This window comes from Pleurodeles waltl, chromosome 6, assembly GCF_031143425.1.
Source record: "Pleurodeles waltl isolate 20211129_DDA chromosome 6, aPleWal1.hap1.20221129, whole genome shotgun sequence".
Taxonomy (NCBI): domain Eukaryota; kingdom Metazoa; phylum Chordata; class Amphibia; order Caudata; family Salamandridae; genus Pleurodeles; species Pleurodeles waltl.
In genome coordinates this window covers 1,316,500,830-1,316,512,929 of record NC_090445.1, presented here as the reverse complement: position 1 = coordinate 1,316,512,929, position 12,100 = coordinate 1,316,500,830, and the positions used below count along the sequence as shown (strand labels likewise).

General features: G+C 41.8%; 1 protein-coding gene across 1 annotated transcript in view; it reads right to left on the bottom strand.

Moving 5' to 3' along the window:
* The window catches only part of LDB3 (LIM domain binding 3), a 508,962-nt gene extending 506,797 nt beyond the window's left edge, over positions 1-2,165 (bottom strand). The window contains exon 1 of the mRNA XM_069240605.1: positions 2,098-2,165. The gene's annotated coding sequence lies outside the window, so the exon portion shown is untranslated. The remainder of the gene's footprint in view (positions 1-2,097) is intronic.
* Between the last annotated feature and the right edge of the window lie 9,935 nt (positions 2,166-12,100).

The window sequence follows — 12,100 nt, the reverse complement described above, 5'->3', positions numbered from 1 at the left end:
AAAGGGGAAAGGGCAGGTAGGAAGACACAGGTGAGAACGCAACAGTGATTACACGCGGGAAAGAGAACCACTGAGGAAGGTAGGGTAAAATACATGGGAAACAGAGAGCAACACGGAGGGCAGGGGGAGAGACCAATACAAGTGAGACAGCTGGAAAACACATGTTCTCCCTTGGCGTGCTTAACCCAAAAGAAAAAGTATTGCCTGAAAAACAAACAGTAGGAGGGGCATAACTTGGTCAGTAAGATTAAGGAGGTGTGAGCTTCCAATTTTCCGACAATCGAGCTGGTATATAAATACAACAAGTAGGGTGCATGACAGTGGCCTGAGGGGCAGTGGAAAGGGAGAGAAATTCGTATTAGTTGGAATACTAAAAGAGAAAACACAATATTTTGTAAAATAACCAATATTTTCAGGACTTTCAAAATAGAGAGGGAGAGTGTGTGTGTGAGTTTGCCTGCAAATATGTAAACATTCCTGGTGAAATCCAACTTACATCTCACAACATCAGACTGAAAGCACCTGTACCCAACTATTTATCAGAAAATACATTTATTAGGAGTGATGTAACACCCCAAACACCCCCCAGAAGCTGCGCCCCTGAGCAGTGGAAGCTCTGAAGCCAGCCAGTCAAAAGAGATGATAAGAGGCTCTGTTAATTGGGCATGACAAACACAAGATTGACAATCTGGGACACAAATAAGAAGCAGTCAAATGAGAGTGACATGAAAGCAAACCAAAGTAATGAGATGGCACCAACCCCCTGTACGTTCTTATGTCTCACCAAAGATAGCGCACGCCTAGTGATCGAGACCCAAAAATAGCCAATATAACCAATTGGAGACACACGATTTTTTAAAGCCAAAAAATACTTTATTTTAGGTGTCTCCCACCTGAAATTGGATGTGCTTGAATAAATTTCACGGGAGGAAATGTTTGTTTTTTAAAGAAATCTCCCTCTTTCTTGTTTTAAACTGTTGGCGTGTATGACCTCGCCTCCATTCTAACTGGGGTGGGGGGCGTCACAAAACCAATCACGCAGGCAAGGGTGCTTTGGAAAACTCGCCGATTGTGGAGGGGCATTTAATTCCTTTGGGTGGCTGTCATAATTCATAATAACGGCTTGTTGAAAGGTTAGTCAGTTTAAAAGTGGCAGCGTGAAATAGATTGCCCGCCCTTTAAAAATAAACCTACGCATGTTATCAGATCTGCTCAAACGTGCCTGTCTATGAAGTAGCGGACACTTGCGGCGCCCTGGAAGCAGTGTAGATAGAATACATTGCGTTAACATTATAGGATACCAATCAGATTAACTTAATCCTCGATTTTTTTACGATAAATATTATTATTTCTGAAAGTAGTGGATCTTGTGATATCGACAACAGAAGGAAGGAAAGTTTAGTAGGCCCTCTATAGATCTGAACGGATGACATGCAATTTACAATATATGCACATGCGCACAACCCACAGTACTAACTGAAAATGAAATTGCTTTGGAATGGCACCAAGTAATAATTACATTAAAGTGCGCACGGGTAGTGATGAGTTAACTGAGCTCAGGATGTCAGACTTTGCAAGGCGAGTTGGTAAAAAAAATGTGGGTTCGAAAAGAATTGCGTACTTCGTAGTCTGTGTCACTTTATACTGACATCAAAAGCAACTAAACAAGGACATGCAAACAAAAAGTATCTACTTTTCAGCACCCATTTTAGCAAAATTATGCATGCATTCAAGTACTAGTCAGGACAGAAATAATTATATCCTAAAAACTGAAAAATGCTGAGTTCTGGGGTGTAAGATGAGGTGGGTATGTGGACGGGCAACTTGGCGGAGAGCAGCTGTTCCCATGATATTAAGGCGCAAATGGACTGAAAGTAAACTGCCAGCTGGCACTTTACGAGCCATTAATAACCCCTGGGGCACAAGGAAAAAGCAGACCAACAGCATGGTGTGACAGGCTGTGACACATCGGTAAAGAGGTTAACTCTGTTCATCTTTTCTGAGACGGAGGGAAAAGCATGCAACAGGTGACAGAAGGAGCCCCGGGACCTGGCAGAGCAAATGGCGGACTCTGGGCTCACGGCAGGCGCTGCCTACCTGGCACTTGGCTGGAGCAGCTCTCGACGGGGCTCCTCTAGTGTTTCGCGGACTCTCCTGGTCCCAGCCGGCGGCTCTATATTTATCTGAGCCCCGCATCCCCCGTGATGTCAGCCAAAGGGAGGGGGGCTCCCTTAAGGTGGACTAATTAAAGGGCCAGTGCCCCCTCTCACGCTGGCCCCAAGCTCAGTGCTTAGTGCCTAAAGATTTTTCTTAGCAGCACTTCGTTGGTCCTGTCAAATGCTGGGGTTCCCGAATACCAAGGTTTACTGGTCTTGATTCCACCTCATGCCTCGTTCTTTCAACATCCCACACTCACTATCTCTTTGTTTCACTCTTAGAGATTCTTTTCACCCGGGCTTTCTCCCTTTGTCATGTTTTCCTGTCTTCCCTGTCCTCCTTTCTCCATTCCTGCCTTTCTCCTTCTAATCCCGAGTCATAGACTAATGGTAGACAAGCATTGCCAAAAATCGCAAGGTCTGGCCTTCTCAAGCTTGAGCATTGACTATTTCATTATTTTTTAATTTCAAGCAAATGCCACTAAAGTAAAAAGAGAAAAATGCTGCTACTTGATGCCATATGCTTGCAATAAAAATGTGAAATTTAATAAACATTCACGTAATGGGCATTTTTACTAGTTATTCATTTTAATAACAAGCCTCTCATTACTGCAATGCATTTAATTATTATGAATTATTCAATTAGGTAAGAATAAATACATTCCTAACAAGAACTTAAATCACAGACAGCTGCAAAGTAATCACGGAATACTGAGGCAACATAATCCTCAAGCCATCCCTGGCCTCTCCAATCCATTAAGCCCCTTCAGCTCACTCTTGCAGCTTTCTGCTTTCTCCCATTGTGACACTTTTTTGTTTTTCTCTTCCTCCATCTTTACCATATGTCTTTTTCTCGCAGTAAATGCTTGAGGCAGAAAAATAGGCACCGGTCCTCAAAAATAAGTGCCGGTGCTCCGCACCGGAAGCAACAAGCACAAATTAAGCACTGCTTGTCCCCATTGTTGCCCTCACCACCGAGGAAATGTATACCCCTGGCGGACGATGTTTCTTGAGAAGCCAGGGTATTTTCCATACGTGTATACCTCCAATAGCCTGGTCCGTAAACCACCAGTGTTTCTCTGTAATCAGCTGCTGCCATTCCACCAGGTATCTCAGCTGCACTACCTATGGGTAGCACTCTAGATGGGGGATGCCCAGCCCTCTCACCTCCACCAGCAAGTGGGACCTCCTTCTAGCCATACATGGCAGCATACAGCCCCAAATAAATGTTTCCATAAGCTTCTGTAAGATATGTGGGAGTAGTTGGAGGGGAAGTCTGCATTTGGTAGAGAATCTTGGGAAGGAGGAACATTTTGATGGCTGCAATCCTCCTAAGCCATGCTATAGGGCCTCCTCTCTAAGACTGAACTGTAGAGCGGGCAGTGGCAAATAAGGCTTCATAGTTGCAGTCCGCTGTCTTGTCTAGAGTGGAAAATAGTTGAATGCATAAGTACTGAAACCCTTGGGTGGCCAAAGGAAAGGGGAAGAGGGTCTTCAGTTGAGTCCTTTTCACCCATCAGGATGATAAAATTAAGGGCCTGAGATTTCCGTATGTTAATCTTAAAGCATGATACTCGGTCAAAAGGCTCAACCTCTTGCAAGAGCATGAGCAGGTAGCGAAAAGGCTGAGTGATGGCCAGCAGGCCGTCATCTGTGTAGAGGGCTATTTATGGGCCTGACCTCTCATAGTCATACCTTCAACGAGATGATGCTTCTAAACCCGCTCGGCGAAGGGCTCCATGTAAAGGACAAATAAATGTGGTGATTATGGAAACCCCTGAAGCATCCCACAGGAGAAAGGGAATGGGTGGGACAGCAACCCATTGATGCTCGGGGAAGCTGTTGTGCCAGCATAACTGGACTATACCCAGCTAAGGAAACACAGGCCCAAGCCCACCATCTATAAGACTAGCCGCAGGAAAGACAAATGCATTCAGTCAAACACTTTTTCAGCATTGGTCAAGATTAACTAGGCTGGAATACAGGATCAGATTTCTTATCAATAAGGTGGAGGATATGCTTGGTGTTATCACTACAGTTTCTCCCAGGAATAAACTTGGCTTGGTCCAGGTCTATCAACTCAGACATGTATGGTCCTGACTGGGCTGCAAGTATGCTAGTAAAGATTTTGGCATCTATATTGGGAAACAAAATGGGACGGTATGAAGAAAAGAAAGCGGGACTTGATCAGGCTTGGGTAAGAATGTAATAGTTGTTTTCATCATGTCAGTGAGTGTCCTCTGTGCACTAAAAGAATTATACAGCCTAGTCAGAACTGTCGCCAGATGAGCAGCAAGAGCTTTATAAAAAGTTGAAGTAAATCCATCCTGGCAAGGTAATTTATCCAAGTAGAGCTTCTCTATTGCTCCAGGGACCTCATTCACTGTTATGTCCCTGTCTAAGAGGTAAGTGTCCCTCTCAGGTAAGCTGGTTAAGGGAGCACATGCAATGTATTCCGAGGCCTCAGCGTTGCTGAGCTTTTCTGCTGAGTAAAACTTGGCAAAGAAGCCTTCAAACTCCACTGCAAGTTTGTTGTGGCATACTCTGGTATAAGATGGGCCCCAAATATCTGCAATCCAGTAGCATTGAGTCTGAGCTTGCAACTGGTGGGTGAGAAGTCGCCCCACCTTATTACCCTCCTCCCTTCCCACAAGGGCTGCGGCCTGCTGATTGGCTCCCTGAGTCCCAGGCAATCTGAGCCCTCCTCCCACACCTGGCCTGGCCCTTTAAAGTTTGTGGAGGGAACCCCAAGACAGCTACCTCCATTTTGTGAGCCCAACTTTTTCCCTGAGCCCTAATACAGCCCAGTGATCAATGATTCCTAGGATACCTAGGTAAGGAGCCCCAGACTTTTCTGGGAAATGTAATTTGTCTAAAAGTGTTTTCTACTGCTACCCGTGCCTAATTACTGTAGACTGGCAGCTTGGCCTTTTTAAAGTGCTGTTTTTTTAGCCATGATTGTTTGAAATTTCCCTCCTAGTTTGTGGCAAAAGACTGCATAAAGCCCCCCATCTATTTTAATTAAAAAGGCTACATACACCTCAGTGGCTAACCAGAGTGTGTTTAGGAGACTGCTTAATCTGTTCTTGTGTTTAGAAATTGTCTGCCTCACCTGTTTTTTCCTTTAAAAAGCCACATTTCTGAGTGCGCGACAAACAGAATTTCTGTGTTTTTTACAGTCTCTCCCTTACCTGGAATGTAGACTCTGCTAGCTTGGAAGTGTGGATTCAGCCTGTCTGTATCCAAGGAGATTCTGAATAGAGCAGCAGCTCCCTCCTTCCTTCCCACAGGGGCTAGAGCTTCAGTTAACTTTGCCCCTTATTTAGGTTTCTATTGGTTATTGCATATGGTGTTGTGATAGGTTGTTGGGGTTGGTCTTTCTATTATTTTAGGGATTAGGGTTGGATTTGTGATTGGTACTAGGACTGAGATTTCTATTGGTTCCTAGTGTTTTTATCAATGGGTTTCTGATTGGTATTATGGTTGAGATTCCTATTGGTTCCTGGTTTTAGGGTTGGGTTGTGATTGGTACTAGGGTTGAGATTCTTATTGGTTTCTGGTTTTAGGGTTGGGGTTGTGATTGGTTGTCAGGATTAGGGGTATGGCTGGTGAATAGGGCTGGGTCTCCCATTGGCAGTGGAGTTTAGGGTTACACATTTGATTGGTTAGGGTTAGGACTAGGTTTCCATTGGCCAGTAGGGCTAGTTAAGCCTAGGGCTCAGGGCGTCTCAGCCCGGGTGTCGAGGCTAATGGCGGAGAGGACAAGGGGATTTGCCTGTTTGAGCCTGTTCGGGACAGGTCGGGCCTAGGGCCATAAATGCTGCCAGATTCTCCATTGACCAGAAAGGATCTTACTCCCTATACACCCATCAACATGCAAACACATTATCAGCAAAGACATCCAACTCTTGCATCAAAAACTGACCTCATACAGATTGCAATGTCTCATCAACCAACACAAAACCCCACATACCACACCTATACACATATCCACCACAACTACAACATTAAAACACCTTCATTCTAATACCAAACACAACTCTGTCCATTCCCACTACTACATTCTGTCATCACCCACACAACACAAAACCACATTATACATTACCTTTAGCCATCCAGATACACACTTCCTGTTCATACAAACCAAAAGCACTATCCTCTATTTGCTTCTGCCTGACCCCCTTTCATCATGACAATACCTAAACCCAGCCTTCCAACATTCCATCTACAAACACTCTTCCCCTCTCTTCACCAATTACACACAACCATACAATCCTCACACTCCACTCCACCACACATTTTACCTCTTCTAGTCATCACAACTAATACAAATCCCCCTGACACACATCCATCCCCTCTTACACACCTCATACTCTCATCTGTAAAACGCATCGACACCCCCTGTAATACTCTAATACCACTCACCAGCACTAACTCACATACACATCCTTCAGAGAAAACCACTACATCAATATCCCCTCTCACTATTCCACAAAAACAATACAGACCACACACATCAGCACATCAAAATAACACAAACTTTCATTATACTTTCTGTCACACCCATTTCCACCCGCATGACTACACAAAGAACACAAATCCTGACCAATCTTTACCCCTACATTCTCACTCTTCACAAACATCTACCACAAGCTCCCCAACACACCAAAATTCATTCACCCGCCTCTCATCCATTACACAATTTAGAACCTTACATTATAATCCACATGTTCTACCACCACCCCTAATCCATACTCCTTCCACACTAAACACACACAAACAAAATAAACAACATGCCACTCTTAACAACTTCGCACCCCCTAGTCTATTACATAATAGGGCAACCCTACAAAAAATGTACATTCTTCATGTCTCTCTCAGCCACCAAGTCCACCACTGACATTCACAGACCCAACAAAATGCCTCCTAAGCCAGCTGAGAGGGGAACACTATATTGAAAAACATGACTATTGTGACTCTCACACAGTTATCATAACTAACAACACACCTGCTACAAGCTCAAAATATACTGCTCACCCTTCTCCTAAACAAAACAACACCACCACTAACACACTATTTCTAAACTGCCTGCTCATAAATGTTCGATCACTCTAAAAAAACAAGCACCACATCTACGACCTGCTCACGGACACACAACCTGACTTATTATTCATAAGAGAATCATGGTTGGGAGATGACATGGCCCCAGTGTTGCATGAAGCCGCTCCTCTGGGCTATCAAGCCATCACACAAAACAGTATAGGCAAGCGAGGAGGTGGACTAGCTATTATATTCAAACAAGCAATAAGTCTAATTAAAACAAACAACATTTCCATACAAGGTTGTGAAGCCCTCCTCTCCAGATGCCACCCTACTCCAACTTCCTCCTGTAACTTTCTCCTCCTTTACAGACCTCCACCTACCAACTCAACATTCCCAGACGCTTTTCTAGATACAGTCTCAAACCTTATTACATTAAACTCAAACCTATGCATTCTTGGGGGCCTAAATATTTGGTTTGACAAACCCAATATGCCCCATCTAAAAGCTATCACTACTGGCCTAGTCGCATTGAACGTACATCAGATTGTACACAATCACACACACATTGCTGGACACATCCTAGATGTCATTTTTGCTAAGCCTGGACTAGTTACTGTTCCTAACATCATGCCAATCACATGGTGGGACTCCCATTTGATAACGTTCTGAATCACAAATCAACACACCCCACAACTACTTACATACATGCACCTATCAACTATGGAGCAAACACAATTTTGATTACTTAGATACACAACTAACACCCAAACATAGATCTAGATACAATTAATTCTGTTCCAAAACTTTATGAGTGGCTACAGGAAGCTTTTGATATCCTAATACCACTCAGAAAAACTAAACAGGACAAAAGTAAACCAACACCTTTTAGAAACACAGAACTTCAAAAGATAAATCAACAAATCAGAAGGTTGCAGCAGACCTGGCTCAAAACAAACAACATTCAAGACAAACTTCAGCTACACAAACTTAACAGAATATACAAATCATCAATCAAAAATGCAAAAAAAGTTACTACTCAGACAGAATTGAAAATGCTAAATCTTCAACCAAAGAATTTGATAAAATTCTCAATGAATTTTGAAAACCTAAATGCATGTAAGTAAGTCATGTCACTACTCAAGATTTCACAAACAAACTGGAAACTCATTACGCAACCAAGGCAGACACATTGGACTCCTAATTGAAACAGAAGAAAACCATCAGCACCAACCCCTTTCCTAAAATCCTCTCTAAGAATAAACCACCCCAGCCTCTACAGTCCTTCAAATAAATATCTCAATGTACATTTATGAAAGTGGTAAAAGCAAGCAGGCCTTCTGGTTGCCCTTCGGACTCTTGTCCACCACACATCTACAAGAACATTCTTTTATCTACTTCTGCTGCCACATCTGTAAGAAATATCATCAATAACTCTTTAATTACAGGAACTTTTCCTGAAGAACTGAAAAAAGCATACATATGTCCGTTATTAAAAAAAACAAACCTAGACCCACAGGACCCCAACAACTACAGACCAATCACAAATGGACCTTTCCTGGGAAAACTGATAGAAAGAGCAGCATTCGCTCACATGTTACAATTCATTGAAGACAATTCCATTCATGCAGACTACTAAACTGGATTCCGGCCAGGAAGAGGCACTGAAACGGCACTCATAGCAACCTGAGATGATCTTAAAAACACAGTCAACCGCAATGGAGTTGTTGCACTACTTCTCTTGGACCTCTCAGTTGCCTTTGATATGGTTGACCATGACACCCTAATTCAAAGACTCCGCAAAGCCGGCATAGAAGGGACTGCTCTCAACTGGATTACATACTACCTTCAAAACAGAACTATCATTATCTATTCTCCTCCCCTTCTTGTCCAAACCGTACCTCACAAAAAAAGGGTCCCCCCAAGGATCAATCATCTCACCTTTACTTTTCGACATCTACATGATATCATTACCAGAACTGATCAATGAGTTGACATGCTACAACTATGCAGATGACACACAAATACTACTTAAATTGGAATTCCCCAAAGACATTGAAACCTCACAAACCTTCATTTGCCTCTGTGGATGACTTGGAGCCATCTCAAACTAAATGCTTCCAAACGGAAATACTCACTTGTGGTGAATGGAAAAATAATGAGCCACTGTGTGCCTGGCCTGACGATCTCGGACCACCTCCTCAATTGTCCAAAGAAGTTAAAAACCGTGAAATTACCATGGACTCCAAGTTAACAATGAATGGCCAAGTGGACAAATTACCACGGACAAGCTTCATCGCCTTGAAGACTCTGCTACGCATCTTCCTCACCTCGGATTTCCACACAAGGTGCAGGCTACTATCTCTCTCACGCTATCGAAACTGGATTATGCCAATGGCCTCTACCATGGATTATCTCTTACTATTATGAAAAAACTACAGCATACTCAGAACTCCACTGCCAGGCTTCTATTACATGTAAAGCCACAAGCTCACATCTCCTCTGCCTTGAGAACATTACACTGGTTACCCATTGCAAGAAGATTCACCTTCAAGCTGTTTTCTATCACCCACAAAGCTATACATGGAACAGGACCGCTTTTTATCAGAAACAAAAAAAACAAATACATTCAACAAAGAAACCTCCGCTCAAGATTGGCACCCCGCCTTAGAACACCACCATACAAGAAAACGACTATAGGTGGTACATCCTTCTAGGTTCAAGCAGCCAAACTATGGAATTCATTACCCACAAATATAAGATCCATGGATAACTATCTTGTCTTCAGAAGACTACTGAGGAGTTGGCTCTTTCCTTCATAACTGCCATATTCAAACAGCAATGGACTGCATATGCCTGTGTTGATAAATATTTTTAATCTGATTATGTGCATAATCTAGTTATGCATAGTTCTTTAGGAAATATAAATCGATGCCATGTCATAACAATAAATTACACACATACTCTGTAAACCTGTTTAACAAATGCATATTTACTTACGGTTATATATATGTGTATATATATATATGTCTTCAACAAAGCGTGCTAAAAAAGGGGCTCCGAGCGGCCCTGGAGGGGTGGTGCGGCGGCAACCGGCAGAGCACTCTGATTAATCTGAATTAAACATAAAAAAACTTCCGTAGTAGGCGCACACTCAGGAGATCAGAAGTAGAAATTGTTTATTTTAACACAACGCGTTTCGGCTGACAACAGCCTTGCTACTTCTGATCTCCTGAGTGTGCGGCTACTACAGAAGTTTTTTATGTTTATATATATATATATATATATATATATATATATATATATATATATATATATATATATATATATATATATATATATGTGTGTGTGTGTATGTGTGTGGATGCATGTGTGTATGTATATGTGTGTGGATGCATGTGTGTATGTATATATGTGTGTGTTTATGCATATACATGTGTTTGTTATTCTATGCTTAACATGTTCATAAGTCATGGTGTAGCTCCTAGATAAGTTGTTTTATTAGATACTTATGAATCCCTGCTTTTGTTTTTATATCACACTGATCAACTGTTTTATTATCATAAGCATTCCCCTATTCAGAAATTGAGGAAAGAAAAATAAATGTCAAAACAAATCTTGAACATCTGTGTTTATACAATACTACTTTTCTTCTCATATAATTATACCCATTATTATATTCCTTGAAAATATATTCCCTTGCTATGTATTTACATATCTATTTATTTCTCTAGTCCTACTGTACTAGAGACACAATTTAATAAAAAAAAAACTATAAATAACATTAAAATTATAAATAAGTAAATTAAAGTAAAAATAATAATAATAATAATAATAATGAATAAATTAATAAATTAAATAAAAATAATGATTAAAACATGTATATATAAATACAATTATAAATAAAATAAAAATATATAAATGTACTCTCTTGTAAGCTTTACTTTGTCTACCCATCACCATATGTCATGTCTCTATCAATCTATCCTCCATCCCCACTCTGACTCATCCCAAACCCATCCTACTACTTTCATCTCCAAAATAAGCCTGCTTAAGCTCTTCCCACCTCTTCCACATCTCTCCTTTACGCATCCCAAGTCTCATCCTATTACTATAAACTCCAAATTAACACTTCTGGATTATTCCCTCCTCCATCCTTCCACTACTCTACTCAATCCAACTAACACACTCACATATCCTCTGCTCAAATTAATTCATAATAATACTAAAACTATACTCATATTTCCCCATACTAATCCACCACTAATTCCTCTTGGGTTCTGAAGAAGCGTTCTACTCGCAGAACAGCGCTTCGATGCGTCGTCAGGGGTAGTAAGTGCTATATAAATACTTTACAATACAATACCCTCTGCATAATATTCCTGCCCAGTGCAGAGCAGGGCGTGTTCTGCAGCATCTAAATCTGACAATCTGGCTTTAGGATGCTTCCTGGACAGCATGAGTCTTATCTCATGTGAACCTGTTTGTCGGTGGGCATCCTCTAAGGCCGTCACCTGGCTTTCGGGTGTAGATCTCTTGTCCCACCTATCCTTGCTAAGTTTCACAGCCACCACTATAAAAGCCTCTTTGACCACTGTCTTGAGGCTGCTACATATTTGTGGGGATTATCATTGGAAGCAAGGTAAACCTTTGTAGTGTTTCTAAATTCTTTGATTGTGGGCTTGTAGACCAATAACTTAGGATTGAGACACCATACACGTGATTGTGGATGGGTAATGGGCATATGCAGAGTGGTTGATATCGGAGTGTGGTCCAATAGGGTCGCCACTCCTATGTCTGTTTGTGTGTTGGCTGACAGAAGGGTGGGGGTAGCTAGAAAGTAATCAACCCTGGCATACATTTGGTGCACAGCAGAAAGGAAGGTATAGTATTTTGTTTTAGGG